This window comes from Condylura cristata, unplaced genomic scaffold (genome assembly GCF_000260355.1).
Source record: "Condylura cristata isolate star-nosed mole 26May11 unplaced genomic scaffold, ConCri1.0 scaffold00031, whole genome shotgun sequence".
Taxonomy (NCBI): domain Eukaryota; kingdom Metazoa; phylum Chordata; class Mammalia; order Eulipotyphla; family Talpidae; genus Condylura; species Condylura cristata.
The window spans coordinates 9,716,785-9,722,784 of NW_004567132.1; the positions used below are offsets into that span (position 1 = coordinate 9,716,785).

At 44.4% G+C, this 6,000-nt stretch overlaps 1 protein-coding gene across 1 annotated transcript in view; it reads right to left on the minus strand.

The window, feature by feature from the left end:
• SERTAD2 (SERTA domain containing 2) overlaps positions 1 to 3,385 on the minus strand; it is a 108,818-nt gene extending 105,433 nt beyond the window's left edge. The window contains exon 1 of the mRNA XM_012731584.1: positions 2,901 to 3,385. The gene's annotated coding sequence lies outside the window, so the exon portion shown is untranslated. The remainder of the gene's footprint in view (positions 1 to 2,900) is intronic.
• Positions 3,386 to 6,000: the final 2,615 nt, after the last annotated feature.

Consider the following 6,000-nt stretch of genomic DNA (forward strand, 5'->3'; position numbering starts at 1 on the left):
GACTGCGGCTAGCTTGCAGTGTTGTGCTTTAACCCACTGAGCCAACAGGGAGGGCCCCACTATGATACTTCTGATTTATTGACTAGACTTTTGACAAGTAAAACGCAATGAGTCTGTAAGTGAAGCAGGTGGTAGGTCTCATCAATTTTGATTATTTAATAAATATATTTCCCACTTGTGTAATGCCTAATGTGTATGCAGTAAAGTTTAAGTATTTTATTTACTACTTGTATATACCTCCTTTGATGCAATTTCTACATATGATTTCTACAACACTACTTACAACTATTTCAAAAGTTAATTATTTTTCAACACTCTTCAATAGAAACAGTTTCACCCTTAATGGGAAGAGGAAGTTTTGTTTCTTAAGGAAATGATGCCTTTTGTTTTCAGTGTTGATTTGATAGATTCCATTTATTATTATTAATTCTGAAGCTGATAATAGCATCACATCATCAGTTGGGACACTGCCAAATTCATATTAATTATAGTAAGTTTCACAAAGTTTGGGAGTCAGAAAGTCTTACAAATGGACATATCAGGAAGATATCAGAGATATGCTAAATTAAAAATTAATATTCAAACAAGAAATATTTCTATTTACAAATTAAACCATAATCTCCTCTTTACTCTATTTACAAAGTAGTAATTGAGAATGTGAATTGAGCAATACACATAACAGTATTCTCCACAATATCACTTAAAATGTGTTCAACTACTCATATAAACAACTTCAGAATAACATTTTATTCATTCCACGGCACTCATTAGGCTTCTTTATGTACCAGGTACTCTGCTAGGCACCAAAGATTAAATTATGAATGAAACACTATTCTTATCTTCCAAGAGCTTTCTGTTTAGTAGAGGAGAAAATTGCAGATAACAGCAAATGTATGATAGGTATAATTATAATAGAAGTACGAATATCCTACTATGCAAGTTTAAATGAGAGATCAACTCAACTCATCTAATAGCTAACAACATTTTCTGGAATTCATATGAATTCCAGTTTAAATGTATAAATCCATAAAACATGCACCATGTTAAAAATACTACTTATTTCACTGACCACAATACTTCATCTTTTCAAAAAAGTTTATTTCTAAAAAATAGTCACCCATGTTTCAAGACATACAAGAAACATGACAGGAAATTAAACTTAAACACTAGCCAAGATTTTTGCATACTGTAATTCATTCCAATAACCTCTGAAGTAGGTGTTTCTGTCATCCCCATTTTACAGATGAGCTCTGAGATTAACTTGATATCTATCCAAGATGGCAAAAGGTTATGCTAGAACCTGAACTCACAATTTCTGGAGAGTTATCTTAAATACTGCACTTGACATCCTCTCTGAGGAAGACAGTAATGATGAAGAGGCAACTAATACCAAATACCCTGTGACACATACGTTCTCCTTTAGCCTTACATCAACCCTTTGAGGAAAAGTCATCCTCCCCATTTACAGAAGAAACATGGCAAATCTGAAACTTGCCCAAGGTGGAACAGCCATCAAAGGTCACCTCAAGATTCAAACTCTGCAGGCATGGTTTCCCTGTACTGTGAGGTCTCCCAATTCAGTCTCACACTCAAGAAGAAAGGCCACATGAAGTTTATTAAGCAATTCAAGAAGGCCTTGTCTAAGTCTTCCTGAAACACTTCACAAGGTTTGGGTACTTATGACAAGCGTTTCCTTACCATAGCATTTACATTTGAGTCAACTTTACTACTCAGAGCATATCATAAACACATTTCTGTTCTTTAAAAAGAAATCTTTTCTGTAGAAATTTGGCAGATTTCAGTACAGGAACAGTCTATTCTTTAAAATTAAATTTAGTAACAACTTATTCTGGTTAGTCTGAAAGAGAAGGAGAATGAACTAAGAGGCCTCGCCTGTACTTTAATATTCCAAAACACATTTAGTTTAGCCCAACTTGATTCTTGTGGGTAACCGGACCAGAACTTGATTCAGAGAGAGAAATACATTTTAAACAGTCTGAGTAGCTATTTTTTGTAATTTCTACTTTTATCTCAAAAATTAAAGATACAGAAGACAACATTCTCATAAAGTAAATGTGAACAGGTATGTGTACTTTTGAGCTACTAACAACCAAGAAACCAAACTGAAATTTTACAAAATTCTAGAGTGTGACATTGTTTAAGAGCAATTAAGTATATAAAACATGGCTATCAGAGGGGAAAATCGTCCGTATTTACCTTTCACACACACCCCACTGTGCCCAATGACTGAGAAATTTAAAATTCTGTATTGTAATGTCTGGGTAGAATTGAAGTGAGCTAAACATGCAAGTGTCAAGTTGGATTTCCATCTTATTTTCCCCAACAGGCTCAAAGACTTCATAACCTTTACTTTAATACTGAATTCATTTTGTTTTCAAAAGGGAACCCATCAAACTATATATTTGAAAATAAAAATATTAAGTCATGCCACCAGGCAACCTGTCTTTCCGTTGTTCCATCACACACATTCAAATTAGAAATGCCTTTCACTTTGCCTTTATTGAATAAAAGTTTAACTTTGATTTAGAAGGAAATGTACCCATCGTCGTTTACACTTTTTACAGGTCACAGAATCTATCAGATCACATCGCTATTACCGCTCACCAAGCATCCTAAAGACAGAAAGCATTCCATTACCACTCATTTTATAAATGCTATATGCCCCGATGGTGGAAGTCTGGCAATACCTAGAAATACAGTAAGGCTGGTGAATAAGGAGTCGAGGGGCGGGGGAAGAGGGATCGAGAGAGGGAGGCAGTCGCCACCTCAAATCCACGCCGGACTAGGAACCTCCAGCCCACAATATGATGATCTCTGCTCTCCCCAAGTGGACCGGTTACGTTTTCCCCGATCCCCCCAAAACCCAACACGGTACTCACCCTTCTGAGAAGTCCGCACTGGGTCCAGCTCCGAGACGGGTCGCGGTGGCAGCGAGGGAGGGGACGTCTGAACTGTGGGCGGGGGGTGTCGGTGCGTCACTGGAGTGCAGGACGGTGAGTTCGAGGGTTGGGAGTAGAGAGGACCAGGGAAGTCAAGTCACAGACGGAACGGGAGAAATTCGGGGGTGTGGAGCCCCCTCCCCAAAAATAAAGCCACTGGTCCCTTCAAACCCCTTGCCCCAGGCAAGGAAAATAAAATCAGGGGAAATCGACTGACAAATCGACCTCTAAAACGACGAGGAGCGAAGAACAGACTTTAATTTAAAGGGGGAACATTGAGCAAGGGCTGGAGGGGAGATAGAGAGAAGTGGCTCTGGGTCTATCCCATGCCTTTGCAGTCCCCAAGCAGAGGAGGAGGCTGGCTGAGGGGAAGTTGCAGCGGCTCCGGAGGAGAAGGAGGAGGAGAAGGAGGAGGAGAAGGAGGAGGTTACACCGTAACAAGTACAGACAGACAGCCATGGATCAGAGGGGCGCTGCGAACAGGGGCGGCCGCGGCGGGGTGAGCGGCGGCGGCGGCAGCACCGCCTGCTCGGCTAGCTCAAGACATTTAATTGGATTGATGGGTTGTGCAGTGACTCACAGACTTTACAGAGTCGTACAGCAGTCCCCGCCCAGCTGGACAGGGGAGATGCGGCTGGGAAGGGCGGGGAAAGCGGCCTTGGAAGAGCCGGCCGGGGAGGAGGTAGAGGGGAGGGAGAGGCGTTGGGGGGCGGGGAGTGGACAGAGCTACCCAATGACGAAGCCCGCTACCCCGACGGACGTGAACATCAGCCAATGACGGTGCGGCTCGATAGACGGCTGGCTTCGCCCATGGCCCAATGAGTCTTCTAAGGACACTGCCGCGAATCGGGCGGGGGAAGTGGAGTGGGGGTGGGGAGAGGTGGGTGGACGTTGAAGTGGGGGTGGAGGGAAAGATGAGGCGCGGGAGACCCGCGGAGTCACTCTGCCCTCCTCGCTCCTGAAGTACGCCTTCTGCCAATCCGAGGCCCTCCTCGGGGTGATGGACACAAGCGTGTGACCAATGAGAAGGAGAAGTTGCCTCAGAGACCCAGAGGGGAAGGAGTGGGCGGGCCGGCGCGCTCCCCTCCCTCCCGCAGCCGGGTCCTCCCTCCCGGCGGGCTTGGGTCAGTCACGCAAATAACAGTGCGGAGGGGTGGGGGGTGGCGGAGGGGCCCTGCTGCTGGCGGCGTGACAGCAGTAGGGACTGGCTGTGCTGCCGACTCTGCGCCGGCAGGAGGAGGCGGTGGCGGAGGCTGGCTCCTTACTCAGCTTGCAGGCTGCCGCTGGTGCTGCTGCCACTGCTGCTCAGCCTGTGCCTTGAGCTGCCCGGGAGTCCCCGCGGCTAAACACTAAATGCTAACTCTAAACCCCGCGGCTACACCCTGGGGCCAGGCAGATTTGGAGTGAACCGCATCAAAACTTTGCCCCAGCTCCTTGCAGAGCCCACTCTCCGAGACTGCTCCGTGTGACGTCCTGTGGGGCTGTGTGTGCTCTGGGGTTCGGGAAAACTGGAAACCAGAGGCTTGGCTGTGGCATTTGCCTTGCAGCTTGTCTTTTCTGGGAAAGTCACTGTAGAGTGTGGACAGGTTGAAACAGCTCCTGAATACATACCATTTCTGTATTGAGTTTCTGGAAAGGGCTCTTCTTATCCTGTCAAGAGTGAAGCTAGATGGGCTTTCCTTTCAAATTTCATATGCATACCTTCAAGCATCCGCCAGTCCTCTGCTTACCCTCCCATTTATCTGCTTACCTTCCTCATTTGTACACTGATGGTAACGCTCGGTAGCGCTCACTATTAGATCTTCTCAGTGCTCATTCCCTGGAGCTATAGCTTTTCTCAATTTCTTGTCTACTGTCCAGTAATCATTTTACAGACCTTAATCCTTTCTGCTCATTTATTTGTACTCCGAAGTAGCCGCAATTACAATAAACCTGAGTACACATGCTTACAAAATCAAATATTCCGGCAAAAATCCCGTACCTTTCCCACAAGGTACATTTCTGAACATTATTTGAAATTAACAATTACTATCAAGTAACAAGGGGTTGGGTGGGAGTGAGGGAAATCATACATCCCATCCCTATGAAAAAGAGACTTTCAGATCTACATACAGTACCCAAAACTCATTTTCCATAAACAAGTCAACTAGGTTGATTGAGCATGTAGAAGTGAAAAGATAAGTTCTTTTTTCATGATTGTAAGATTAAAACCTACAGTGGTCTGGAATTCAGAAGAAAGACACTATGTAAACCCGAGACTCACTCTAGTCATATTGAGGCTTCCCTTGATGGTTGTCATTTTAGGATACAGATCCTCCCCCTGAGCTTTAAGTGTGCACTCAGTCTAACACCTCTATCTCTTCCATTTCTGGTGTTAGCCTACCTGATGATTTCAGCACAAAGTCCAGTGTCCACCTAGGAAGATGAACTGGGCTGTGAATTCTTGTAGCAGCCAGCTTGTGTGTGCATTGCATTGCTTCTCAGTGTACTGCAACTTCTTTGGAATTCAGCAGTGCAAGGAGACCCATGTCCTCATCCAGGACACAGTGATCTGCAGGAGGTGGTCAGCATCCCCTTAATCAGGTCACTCTGGGATAATGGAAACAAGCTAGACCCTCCCATGAGGGTCAAGTCAGCTTTCTTTTTAATGTGGGGTCTGTGTACTACCTTTAAGAATGTCTTAATGATACATTTAGAAAGCTCTATTCTGCTTGCAGAATAGGTCATTTTATGGCTCAGCTAAGTATGACTAGTGAGTGTTACCTCACATGCCATGGCAGGTCCTAATAGCACAGAAGGTTTTGAGTCTAGATATATACTAGTATTTTGCAGAGGATAGCCACAATCTAGGCTTGGGGTCCTGTGGCAGAATTTGCCCCCTTGTCAATTGTTACCCGTATCTTTTAATTTCTCCCATGTATCATTCTCTACCTCTGTGCTCTCCCTCTTCTTGTATTTCTTCTTGAATGGTTGTCTACGGCCCACCCAGATCCTAGGTCAGCTCTAAGATCTATTACCATATCATCTCTGTAGGTTGGAC